The sequence below is a fragment of the Pteropus alecto genome, unplaced genomic scaffold (genome assembly GCF_000325575.1).
Source record: "Pteropus alecto unplaced genomic scaffold, ASM32557v1 scaffold7, whole genome shotgun sequence".
Classification (NCBI taxonomy): Eukaryota; Metazoa; Chordata; class Mammalia; order Chiroptera; family Pteropodidae; genus Pteropus; species Pteropus alecto.
Window position 1 is genome coordinate 39510756 of NW_006494614.1, and position 14567 is coordinate 39525322.

General features: G+C 33.8%; 1 protein-coding gene and 1 pseudogene across 4 annotated transcripts in view; one reads left to right on the forward strand and one right to left on the reverse strand.

Moving 5' to 3' along the window:
- Positions 1 to 14567, forward strand: part of SUPT3H (SPT3 homolog, SAGA and STAGA complex component) — a 421152-nt gene that overhangs the window by 233705 nt on the left and 172880 nt on the right. The window lies entirely within an intron of this gene.
- Positions 1998 to 2116, reverse strand: LOC112475030 (annotated as a pseudogene).

Consider the following 14567-nt stretch of genomic DNA (forward strand, 5'->3'; position numbering starts at 1 on the left):
CTCCCCCACTCACCCAGATGATTGCCTTAGGGGGTCCCTTTTGCTTTTTTCTCTTTGAGTTTGGAGCCTCTCAGTAATTTCTCTTACCTCTATTTCTTAATGTTTTGGATATTGCTGTTTCTCAATCAGTCTTTCACCCATCTAATTCTGTTGAATTTTTATATTTTAGGAATTCCTTGAAGTTTTGGCCCACTAACGCCATTCTTCCCCCCCCCCCGGTGTTGTTTTGATTTATTATTTTCCCCCCAAATATGTATTTTTAAGTTTCATAAAATTTTAGGCAAGAAGAAAAGTTAAAGCATGGATATTTTTTAATTTTAATGTATATTTATGTTGTGTTCATTGCATTTTTTATTAATAAGACAACATTTGATTACAAAAGTAAAAACATATTTTTGTTTTAGGGGGGTTGGTTTTATTTCTGTTGTTAGCATTTCCCATGCCACAATTATATTTGGCCCTGCAGAAATCTGGGAGTTTATTCATTTAATGTATGAACATTTCTTACATACCTACCAAGAGCAAAATTGTACACCAAGTACTAAATAGGATAACATCTGCCTTACCTGAGAGGTTATAGTCCAGTACAGTGATCAATACTGAAATGAATATACAGTTGACACTTGAAAAACAAGAGTATGAACTGAACAAGTCCACTTAAATAAGGATTATTTTCAATAAATATACAGCCAACCCTCTGTATCCCCAGGTTTTTCACCCACAGATTTAACCAACTTGAAAACAGTATTTTTGATCAGTGATTGGGAATCATGGATATTGGGGGCCAACTGTATGCATTGTCCTGTGCCACTTTATATAAGGGACTTGAGCATCTGCAGATTCTGATATCCATGGGAGGTCTTTGAACCAATCCCCCACGAGTACTGAAGGACTATAGTTAAGTCAAAAGTTATCTGTGGATTTTTGACTGTGTAGGGGTCAGTATCCTTAACCCCCATGTTATTCAAGGATCAACTGTACTACTAACAAAGATGTAATGTTTGAGATAGTATATTGGTTCAGTGAGAAAGAGATTAGTTCTTCCTCTAAGAATCAGCGAAAACCTCATGTAGGAAATAATTTTTATGCTAGTGTAGGCAGTAGTGATGTCTGATCTTACAGAGATTAGAAATCATAGAATTAGATAGTGGAAGGTATAGGAAAGAGAATAGTTCGAGAAAAATGAATCATTCATTTTTAGGGGAATATAACACACATGAAGAATAACAAAGGGAAACAGAAAAATTTTAAAGATTTTCTGAAGCTATGCCCCTGCGATTTTTTCCAGTTCTCTATTTTCATTGTAGGGTAGAAATTTCACATGTATGATTTATCTATTTATTATCTCTGTTTATTTACAAATAGGTTTGTTCTCTAATGATAATCCAAACCACAGGAGATAGTTATAACGTTCTGTAGTTTTTCTTTATTTTTGCTTCAAGGTTTAATGAAATATTAAAGGGGAAGTAAATATTATTAAGAGACATGCTTAAATGCAGACTGAATTTTCTTTTACATTGCCTCCTCTCTCCAGAGACAGATTCTACTTCAAATAAATATTTCCTCGTATCAAAAAAAAAAAAAAAAAAAAAAAAATTTAAACTACCGGACCATTTAATAGAAATCGAAGGCTTTTAAAGTTTTGAGTTTATTTTTCAGTTGCTATTCTTACATAATAATCTAAGATAACTTCATGTCAGTTCATGGCTTAGTTTGAGGCAGAGAGACTAGAGCATCTAGATTTCCAGGGTTTAACAACAGGCTGAATGGTTATAGGACATAGAATGGAAAGATAGGCTGTATATGGGGAGCATACCTTTTATTCTGAGCTGATTCTAAGTAAGTAGTCATTAACATTACTCATTAGGCCTCAACTTAATCATTTTGACAGGAAAAAGTAGCTAGTTATTAAGTGTGGATTTAAATTTTAAAAACATTTGGCTATGTATACTGACTATATATACTATTATTTCACTCTATTATAGTTTAAAAAAAAATGCCTTCAGTACCAGGTCTTCCTAGGTGGTCTCCCATCCAAGTACTAACCAGACCTGACCCTGCTTAGCTTCTGCGATCAGCCAGGATCGAGCATGTTCAAGGCAGTATGGCCATAGACCTTACAAAAGCATTTTGATGTTAAAGAGTCTTTGACTTTGCTGGCCAGTGTAAGTCAGGAAGAGCCTGTTTGTACCACAGAAAATATCAGAATCTCTGCCCAAGTTATTTTTTTTCCTTCTTACAGTATATTCTCTATGATATCAGACATAGTAATAGGATGAACATCTCCATCTGGTAATCATTACCTGTAGCTTGTATGTGTCTTCTGGAAGTTAACTTTTAATGTTAAACAAAGGAAGCTGATCAAAACCAGCTGTAAAACTTTTGCATAGTTCATATTTTATACAGTCAGCATTAGGTTACCATTCACATGACTGCATGTCTGAAGTTAAAAAAAAAAGTTAAATCTTTTCCTTTTATTAGAATTAATGTAATCCTGATTTTATAGTTAACACAACTTTAATTGTTTCCTTGTTTGGCAGGAAAATTTAATGCAGTTGGCATCACTGTGTATGTATTTTACACACCTTGGAGAAATAATGGCTCATTTATTGACTATATGTACCACAATTAATGTATTTTGGATACAGTCAAAATAAAAACAGTAGGTTGAAATATAATTTTCTAATTTAAAATTATGGGGTTAGTAAATGTAGAAACTTGCCAGCTAAACATGTAACAGGCCATTAAATATATTATGTGAACTAATTATATAGATATTGAAAATTACTCTAGTAATACCCCCCTTGGACACATGGCATTTATTATAATCCTAGGTACATGCAAACATAGTAATTTTAGATCATTATTATTTATGATAAGAAATGACTCAGAATTTTAAATCAAGAAGACTTTTTTTCTCCCTTAACTGAATTTAGAAGAACTATAGAATTTGGAAGAATCAGAACATTCTGGGCAGTGTTCTGCATACTATTGGTACATTGTATATGTTAAATAATAGTTTCTTCTGCCTGGAACTTAACAGTTATATAAATAGCAATTTTGAAATCACAGAGAGGCACGCGAATTTATAACAGCACATGCTTTTGCAGGATCTGTAACAACAGTATTGACGACTTGCTATCATGAGATGAAATTTTGTAATGAGAAAATGCACTAGATAATGTTATGACTCAGGCATAGCAACCTAGGCAGAGGACAGTGAACATTTCTCTCCCAAAGAAATATTTTGAAATTCAGTGGTGGTTTTGCAAGTAATTAACACTGTTTTGTTGGAAATGTTTTAGTCTGGTTGAAAATGTTCTAGTCTGGTGAAACCTAAGGATTGCTCACAAAGACCATGTAGGCAGAGAAGCCAAGGACAGTTTCAACCATCTGAGTATAGCAATAGCATAATGCTAAGTACGACCATATCTGGTATTAGTACCCACTGTTTACAGGTGCTTTTCTGGGGCCTTGGTCACTGTCAAGCTTTAAGAAAATATTCTGAAATGTACAAGCACATAAATGAAAAGTAATTGATAGCAAACAATAATTTTAAAAATATTGTAATTGTAGTTTTCATTTCTGCAAATAGTGACACATTCTATTTTTAAAAGATAGGAGATAATTGTATACTGAAAGGCACTGAACCATTTTATATGAGAATTGACAAAGTTTTTGTTCCTTAGGAAAGAGATTTAGATAATATTTTACTTTAATTGTAGTATCTGTATTGGAACATTTAACTCAGTTTAAGATGTGTTCATTTTTAACACAAAAACAAATAATTTAGGATACCTAACATATGCTTGAAACTCAATATATGTATATTAAATTACTTATTGTACAAAGAAGGCTTATTAGTTACATTTAACACTTTTTCTTAGACTATATATAGAAAATACACATAGATAAATACACATATATGTAATATATGTAAATATACATATTTGTCTATATAAAATTAGCAGAAATTCCCCACAGATTTTAGTTACTCCCTTCAGGGAGCTTTAACAATTCTACACTGCCATGTGACCACTGCTCTAAAAAGGAATAACATTTCCATTACTTTAGCAAATTCTCCTTTCTAGTCATAACCTCCCACTGCTCTCAGGTGATTTCTATAACATAGATTAGCTTGTCTCCTTGGATTTCATTCATTTATAATGGAATCATGTAGAGTATACCCTTTTGTGTCTACTTTCCTTGGATTTGTTCATATTTTTATTTTACACACAGTAGTAATATCACACTGCGATTGTTATTTTTGTTTCCTTAATGATGAATGAGATTCAGCACCTATTGTGTGTGCATGTACACGTGCATTTATTGGCTATTCATATATCTTCCTTTGTGATGTGTCTTCAATTTTTTCCCCGTTTTTATTGGGTTATTTATACTTTCCGTGTGTTGTCCAATAAATTTCTGTGTACTCTAAAGTCATAAAGATTCTCTCTTAGGTTTTCTTCTGATATTTTTATTGTTAGGAATTTTATGCTTACGTCTGTGACCCACATCAAATTTTTATGTATGAAATGAGATAAATATTGGAGCTTATTTTTTTTATCCAGTTTCAGCAACATTTGTTACCCATTTCCACTAACATTTTTGAAACTAGATAAAGGACCAAGTGATTTTTATTTGTATAGTTCATCAACATTCCTTTTCTCTTGGCTCCAATGAATTTAATTGTAGTTTGTCCACTAAGTGAATCTGCTAAACTGCCATAGCATTTCAACAAATAGATGGAATCATGCATCCTAGTTTTCTGATCTCTTCCATAGGTATAAGCACAGACCAGTTACTTCAGTTTGTCAATATGGAGTGACCTTTGGTGAATTTGTATCTGATTTCTATCTTACACTTCTCCTTATAATCTTACTTTATCCTTTTTCCCTCCTCTTCTCAAAGCTGAATGTAAAGGTATGAATCAGTACTTCACAAAGCTAGCAACCATAAGATATTAAGTATTTTCTAAAACTATTTAGCTGAGTTTTTAGAACATGATGCCCCTAACATGTTTTAGGTGTTGTAGTGTAATGTAATGGTTGAAGCCCAATGGCTCTTCTATATAAGATTTCTTAGGATTCTGTGTTCATTTTAGGAACACATTTTGATGACTCACATTAGTGAATTCATCAAAAAAAATGATTTTTAGTTTTTAAAATTAAATAATATATTTTGTTTAGTCTATTTTCACTCTAGACTTATAAACTATTAATTTGAATTTGGGATTATGGGCGATTTTTATCTTCATTATACTTTTTGATATTTTCCAAGTTTTCCATGATAAACATGTATTGTGTTTATTACCAGGAAAGAAAGAGTAGACATTAACAGTGTCTGAGGATGGAATACGTTCTCTAAGCTTTTGGCAATGCCTAATTAATTAACAAGACATATTTAGATATTGAGTATTTTGGTTAACGAATTTTCAAGTTAATGCAAGTAGAAGGTGGAAAAAATTGACCTGCTAGAATACTTTCAGTTGGTGTGTTTAATTATAGTGTTTGGGCTATATAGACCTATATATTTCAATAATACTGCTTGCCATACATTTCCTGGGTAGATAATGAAGACTTTCGGCCAAAGGATCAGCCAAAATGATGTTTATGAGTATAGATAAATAAGGGACAAAAAACAGACTATAAAAGAAAAGTAATTTCTTTCCAATTTGTATTTGGGCAAATAAACAGTAGAGAGCATCAAGAAATTTTAGAAATGACAGGGAAACAAATAATACCATTATTTTGTGGACTCAAATGATTTTTATTTCAACCTTTCTGCTTTCTGATGTTTGAATTTGTAGTGTGACACAGCTGTTATTGCCTGGATCCTTCCTATAAGATAGAGAGGGGGTCCAGGTTGAAGAGTGCTTGTCCAGATCTGGGACTAAAACCTAGGAGCTGATTGGGAAGCAGCGTCAATATACAGAAGAACATGAGTACTAATCACTCTGCATCAAAAAGATTCTGAAGAGTCAGAATTCTAAGTCAGAGTTTCTCAAACTATTGGAAGTAAAGATCAAGTTTTGGTTTTTTTTTTTTTGTTTTTTAACCTTCACCAGTTTTATAAAATGCAATAAAAAATGTCATAGCAATATCAAAATGTTATAGATGTTTCTAAACACTCTTATTTTCTGTTCTTATCTTTATATAGACTGATAACAGGTTATGGTCTGGCACTGGTCAGGGCCCACATTTCGAGTGGCATTGATAAGAAAGTTTTGTTATCAGTTTAATTGACAGTGTATTGTTTTTTCTTAGTGCTAAAATAATGGTGCTCTTACACTTGATGATGGTAGAGGTTTGATGAAATATTTGGTATATATTGTTTAATTTCACTAAAAGCAGAATCTCTGGAATCAGACTGCCTGTTTAACTTTAAGGTAAGTCTCGTATCCCTTTTAAGCCTCTGTCTACTCATTGTAAAATGGGGGTAATATTAGTCCTTACCTCATAGCATTGTTGTGATGATTAAATAAGAAAAGTCATGGAAATTGCTTTGCATGACATACTAAGACTGTCATATATATTAAGGCATATTTTTATCCTAGAAACTCAGTGGCAGGCCATTGTAGAGAGGTGGTTAGCATTCTTGGTCTGGTTGAGAAAGGTCACAGGAGATTATGTCTCTTTATAGTGCTGTCAAGGACCAATAACTTCAAGTTTAATTCAGGGCATACCAAATGCCTCTGTATTTCTTTTGATAGGTCTGGGTATCAGGAATCTGTTACATTTGAAAGAAAGAAGTCATATGTATGGGTTGAAATAGGTCTTTAGTAAACAATTGATACAAAATCAAGGTCTGATTCCCAGGAAGGGATCTGATAAAAGCTACAGTGCACCATCAGGACTCAATTTTGAGAGACTGATGTTCAAGTCAGGACTTTAGTCCCAAAAGAAGACTGGAGTGCAAGCTAATAAGCAAGACTAGACTCCCAGTCTGAAGGTATCTTGTACCTGACAGTTCTGGGAAAGCTATGTCTTAGTTTACATGTGAATATATAAGAACTTATATTGGATATCAGGCACATCGTATATCAGGCTAAGACAACAAATTCTCTTTTGCCTTTTCTGGCTGTTGACTCTTTCTCATTGGCTCATTGGCACCATGCCTAGGAAGGGCTGAGTTTGTAGGTTAATGATCTTTAAGGGATATAGTAGGGCAAAGCAAAGGCAGGGAAATAATGAAGTTATATGATTAGGTAGGTTTCTGTGACTTTTGCAGCTTGTAAAAAATGTTTTTGACAAATAAGTTTACAACTTAAATTAGCTCTTCTTGATGCTGGCGTAGCGAATCCTTAGTTCACTGTCTCATGGGATAAAAAAAAAAGTTAGGTTTCCCAGATGTCTCATAACCATGGCTTCATTGTTCTATCTCTAAATGAACTTGAATCCCTTGCCAAATAGAAACCTGCCTGAAATGAAGATACATTTCTACTACTGTATTCATTTTTTTCATTTTACATTTTCCAGAAGGGTAAGCAGAGACAAAATACTGAGAAACTTCTTTTTCAGTCTTGGGTTTATTACTCTTTATCAGATTTTTAAAAAATTAAAGCATAGTTAACATATTATGGTAGGAATAAATGGCAGAAGACTTACAAGGAAGAGGAAATATGGCTTTGTGGCTCAGATGTTTGTTGCTTATACATCTGCCTTATTTTCTGTGATACTGTTGGTGTTGTCGAACTCAGTGATATGGGCTGCGTACTGTACACTGGTAGTGACAGTCGCTTCCATGTCATCACTCCACTTCGGAAAAGAAATTGCTTCCATTTTCTTGGCTGTTTTTTATGCGTGTAACCCCTTCAGCAGAAACTTGTATCTTTGAGCACTGAGTAAGAATAGATTGGCTCCTATAGTTTACGGACTGGCTTTGGGGTAGTCTGAAAAGATCAGAAATATACTTTTGATCTGCAAGCTTTATATATTCTCATACATTTCATCACATTTTAACTCTAGACTGGGTTGCAAATGTTCTAGCTGTAGACATGAGTTTATTGGATAACAATGGTCTTTTTTCCCCTTAAATTTCTAGATTATGGAAAGTAAATAATGATATGCTATTATTGGATTCATAGCCAATGAAATGGACAGATTTTCTTCTATTCATCGGGAAACTTCAAAGTAAGCTCTGTTAGAAGTCCCTTTTGGGAACGACCATGATGTATTCATACATAGCATCAGTCCGTAGCTCTGCCAAATTTGGCCACTTTGCTGCATACCTTTGCTAGAGTTAGCAGAGCCATTTCCCTCTCCCAGCAGTTACAAATGCTGCTACAAGTAGCTACTGGTAGTCTCCTCTCTAGGCATATTTAGACTATGGAATGAAGGGAATGTATTTTTCCTTTTTGTCGGAGAAATTACCTAAGACCTGGAAAAGAGAAAGTAGCTCAATATTACCATTCAAAATTTTTCAAAAAATAAAACCTATTCAGTGACTTTTTTTAAAGGGTTCTCTACAAAATGTAAGTTTGTTAAAATGTGGATTTTTTAGTGTTTTCCTCCCACTCTATTCGTATATCTCAGATTCTTTTGGTATAATGCTGAAGCAGTTAATCTTTAAAACTCTTAACAGGAACTTTCTGGGAAATACAGAGACAACTACGAGTATACTGCTTCCTCCCATTAGTTTACATATACAAATCAGTTACATTTTTTTCCCTCCAAAATTCTAAACCAAGCCAGATATGCTATGCCAATTTATAGGGGCCTATAAATCTAAGTAGTATTAGGGCCACAGATCCATCCTTTTTTCTCACTTGCTTCCCATAACTCTAAAATTAGCCTATGTGGTGATATCAGAGTTTCAGTCCCAGTTCCTCCTGCATCCTCCTCTTCTAACAATACTGTTAATACCTAAACACAACCTTTATCGTGTAACTTCCCCCTGCTGAGAATCCTAGAATGTTATTTAATACCTTCTACTTTGGTTCTTCTAATGCTTTTTGTTTGTACTGTCATTGCGATATTCACAATTTACTACCTTGTTTTACTACCTTTCTAATTTTGGGGGGGTGAGAGAAACCATACTTTTCTTTATCCCCCCAGCTTCTAATTCAGTTTTTATATTCACATATTCTATATTTATTGACCATCTACTGTGCTCTAGGATCTCTAAAATACATTAAGGAATGACAAATGAAAGCTATAAAATACACTCCTAAGAAGCTTGAACTGTTTTAATGCTTCATTTAATGTTGGTTGGCTGTACTGTTGGCTAGTATCTCATATTATATTGTTGAGGAATTTGTCTAAGAATTATAATTTTATAATATTCATCATCATAATCTGATTTGTACTTTTAAAAATAGAATTTATTAAAGTATAAATTCATAATTTTTATTTAAATTTTTGCAATGTTCTCTTTTTACTTTGTACATACTTTGTAAGTTACTTTGTAAGATACATGGCTTAACTTTTCACAAAACTTCTATAACAACTTTGAGTTTATCACGGGCTGGATTACATGATTAGCTTAACAGAGGCATCTGTATCTTTTACCATATCTGACTCAGGTGTAACTGCAAGGTGAATATCCATATAAAATTTGCTTTCTTTGTATTTAGGAGTAGATTGAGTCTGGATACTGTCCAAATTGTTTAAGAAACTTTAGATATAGAATAAAACTTTCATTTTAACAGTGTATGGTTGTTCATACAACAGATTATCACCTAATTGAATCTCCTTCAGTTTAAATTTGGGTCCTTCACCTCACCCCACTCCGCCAAAGAAAACCTCATGAATAAAAAGCTAACTGTGCCACAGTTGATTTGGAGACATAACTGAATTTAACAACAAGGAACAATAGGTCCCTTTTTCAAAGATAGCATCACTAGAATTCTTTTAGAAATAAATATCATTTAAAATATTAGTCTAGTTTTGATTTACATATTCATATATAATGGGTTTTTAAAACTATTATACACGTATAACATGCCAAAAGCTTAGAATAATAAAAAATTAGGGATCTATATTATAATGAATTCTACTTTTAAAAGTATAAACAATCCCTAATTTCTGAATAGAGTGTGTTCCAATGCATTATACCAAAAATCGGTTCCATATTATGTAAAAAGCACTATGCTAAATGCTGATGGAAAGCAAGGATGAGCAAAACACAGACCCTACCCTCCTGATGCTCCCTGTCTCATATCTGTGACACATCATAAATGTAAGTGCCATAAACAAGTGCCAGGTACTTAGATAGTTAACCAAGGTAGAGATCAGATCTACTGAAAAGATCAACACAGCTTCATAAAGCACTTGGAATTTTGGGGCGAGTCTTTATGGGCAAATAGGATTTCAAGTGAAAAGATAGGTAAGTCATTCCAGGCTAAGAGGAGAACAGATAAGTATGAAAATATGCATTTGGGCAACTTCACAAACTGGTAAATAGTGAATGATAAGTTTAGCTAGAGCTAAGAATGGTGGAGGCAACTGGAGGGGGGCCTGAAGTCATACCATAGTGCAGTGTTTCTCAATGGTAGTGGGAAGAGTTAGACCCTTAGAAGAAGAGAAAATAAATACATAGGTGTATATAATGTACTTCCAAATACATCATTCAGAGTTATGTTTAACAGCTTATGTAATACTATTATTTATATCTTTGTCTGCTAAGTCCAACAACTGAGCCCCCTTGGGGACACTTTCTGTTGCTGCTCTTTTTACTGTGTGAGGACTACACTTTTCTCTTAATGGTCAGCCAGTGATTGGCCAGTTTACTTTAAAAGCTACAAGCTTTGCTGAGGGATCTGTTTGTGTGGTAACATACACATTAAAAGATCAGACACTTTACAAGCCTGTCTTTGCTTTTACTTCCTCAAAGTCAGTTTTAGATGCACAAGACCTCATGGTGTACTATGGACAAGTAAATAACTGCGTTAATAACCTGGTGCATGTGTAAGCCTTCCAGATCCGGTGCATGTGTAAGCCTTCCAGATCCCTAGCAATATGTTGATGCTTTTCAAAACCCACTGTGGCTATCTTGTTCTATAGATCTACATTTAAAATTTTTGGTTGGTTTTTGCTTGCCCCATTGGCAGCCTTAGACACCTCTGATGCTTGTAGTCCTGATTCTTTGCCTCCAGTTGCTATTATTTTTAACAGCACCCTGGGAAAAGGCTTTTCCACAGAGCTGCAAGTCAGATAGATGGTCCTCCTCTAGCAGCGACCTTTAAGCCATGCCTTGGAATTGGTGAGACAAAGAGAAAGAGAGTGAGTTGATGGTTGCCCCTCAAATTAATATACCATACATCCTGCTGTTTTTGAGACAATTCATTTTTCTTGGGTAAATGTTTTTCAATTTGTTGTGTGCCTTTACTTATTTTTCAAAGTTCAAAAATGTTTTGTTCTCAAAAATTTTGCCAGGGTTTTGTTTTCCCTTTTTTTAAATTTTTACTTGTTTTTTTTTTTTTTATTTTATTTTGAGAGAGTGTGTGTGTCGAGATTTTTACTCCATCATTCCTCAAGTCCTGTTCATTGTTTTTAATATTAAGAATTATTAAAGTCCCTTAGGATGACATTGAAAAAATGTTGTGAAACTTTGATCCCTCTAGTTTCACTTCATATTATAAAGGCTAATGTTAAAAAAACTTCATGGGTGAAATATACATCAAGAAAGTTAATTTGCAGTACAAATTCTTACAAAAATTGCGATCATATAGGTGTGGGAGGACAGACTTTTATTTGTGGGATTTTTTTTGTTTGTTGACTCTCATCAATAGTATCATAATAATCCAAAGAGGGACAACTAATAAGAGTTGTCGCATGCCGATTATAAAAAAAATTGCCCAGAAATATTTCTCAGTGCTGTCTCAAGAAATATATAAAGGGATAACAAACTACATCCAAAATTTATCTGTAGTTTGACTACATAAGCAATTTCACTCAAAGAGTGAAATATTTGATCTCTAAAATATTATAGCACACCTAAATGTTGAGAATCTAAGCTATGTACATATTTCTTGGTATCCAAGTGTAATATAAGAAAGGTTGATTATTTTGATATCAATAACAACAATAATTGCTATTCACTTATTCACTCATTCATTCACCAAATATTTATTGAGCACACTGTTTCAGGTGTTTAGGATATTTCATTAAAAACAAAACAAAAATTCTTGCTTATGGAGCTTACATTCTAAAGGAACAACTAACATTTTTTTGAGCACTTGCTATGTGCCAGTATTTTAGGCATTTTACATATATTAACTCATTTAATCCTCAGCATTATCCTTAGATAGATAACTATCACATTTTATAAATGAAGAAACTGAAGGAAAGATATATTTTTCTTTGAAAAATATATTTTTCTTTGAACAATTTTGAACAATAATTTGTTCAAGGTGACACAATTTGGAGAATAGTAGAATTGAGATTTAAACAACCTAGGCAGACTGGCTTCAGCATTCATATTTTTAACTACTAATCTATAGTCTATCACACAAATTCAAATATTGTACTCAAAAGCACATAGACTCCAATCAGGTAGCTTAAATAAGTATTGCAACATTGAATAGTAGGGATTGTGGCAATCACTGCTATTGAGATGTAATGGATTTTGCCATGTAGTCCTAGTATTTTTTAAATTTTTTTTCCAAGAAAAGTAGGAAGTCCGGATTTTTAATGAATTTTTTTTTATTTTTAAATGTTGCAAAATAATTTAAAATTTCAACAACTCTATACAAGTCCAATAAAACATCTTCAGAGACTATATTTGAAGCAAGGGTCACCATTTTGTATACCTTGCTCATGTTTTTAATACCATCTATATAATGATGGGTCTGAACCTATCTCCTTAGTCTTATATACTTATGGGCACTTCAGTTATACATCTGAAACCAAACTAATTCGCTTACCCCTCAAATTCCTCTTTGACTGCAAATGTTTTATTTCTCATGTGGGGATAGTGCCTTCTACCCCGTTATAAAAACTAAAAATCTTAAAGTCATTTTTGACTTCTTAATTTCTCTCCCTTCTTCTAGCTACTCTCTTTGCTCCCACCTCCCTCACTCACATATAATCTTTTTCTTGCCTTCTGCCTTCCTTATGCTTTCTTCTGCCTGAAATGTCTTTTTCCTCCTTCATTCTCTCCTCCCCCACCCCTCCTCTCCTGGTCTGTGTTGCCCATCAGATATGACGGGCCTAAGGGTGAGGACTACGTTGTAGTCATCTTTGTATTCCCAGACTCTGGTGTAGTGTTTGGTCCACTGTAGATCCTCTCAGGAGTTTGGGATAAGGAATAAGCCCACGGATTGGTCTCCTCTGACAGGAGGACTAAGGTAATGTCTGTCAGTAATAATGGGGCATTTTCTAAGAGCTATATTTATGTAGTGGTTTTTTGTCATTGTTTTTTATTTTGTCATTGTTTTAAATTTGGTTAAATAAGAGTGTCTGTGTCAAAAGTATTTAATTATATTGATAATCATCATCTACTGAGAAGTGCTGCCTGTGCAAAATTCTACTGTTTGTATAATTGGATTTTTTGCAAAGCTATTGAAAGATATTCATGCCATAATTTGGAAAGTATATTCAGCACATTCCTAGAGAACCTTTCAGTGAAACTTGCTGAGTATGAATCTGGTTAGCAATCTTTCCTAGCTCCTGTCACCTCTGATAAACAAAAATCTCATGACTTATTTTAACATTAATTTAAATTTCAGACTGAATTAAATATGACAAAAATAAATCATAACAATCTTATTTTAAGTATGCTTTCAAACTTTTACTCCCTAATGGCATAATCCTCTCACCCCATTAAAGATATCATTTCAGAAAATATATTTTAAATCCTCTGTCACTGACTTAACTTCAAAAGAGCTTTTTGTTTTCCTTCATCTTATAACTAAAAATATCATTCCATCTGACAGTACCCCGCAATACCTAGGTCATTCTCTATAATTTCTCAGAAGACCTTATTGTCTGGTTCCTGTCCTTCTGCTCATCATGCTCCTGTTATAATTCTTGGTCATTTCAATAGCCGCATGCTTAATGCTTCAACACCCTGGTCTTTTACTGTCTTCTGTTTCTCTCCTCCAGTGATATGTTCTCCACCTTGCTTCAGCTATGAATTCCCATGGTTATACCCAAGACTTTGTTGTTAACAGTCACTGCAGCGCCCCTAACTCCATTTTAAAGTTTTCTCTCCAGTCACTGCTTCCCCTTTTCCCTCGCAAAATTTTAGATTTCATGGTCAGTAATTATAATCATTTCCTTGCATATGTGCTTAATTCCCTAGACCTTTTCCCCTTTGTCTTATTCACCTGGCAAAACGTAAGGCTGGTTAAATTCAGCTTTTCACCAGCTCTCAGCCTGCACCCATGCAGCTAAATATCACTGAAGAAAAATGTACAACTATACTGATTGGCCTCACATTAATATTATATATTTTTCCTTAATTCTTTCACTCTCCCAGTCTCCTGGATGACATATTATACGTTTATCTTTTTTGTTAAATCTCCACCAACTTCTTTCCATCTTCATTCACAACTTACAGCATGCTTCGTACTTCTTTGAGAAAGTTGCAGTAAATAGATCAGGCCGTCCCCATTCTTCTACCCT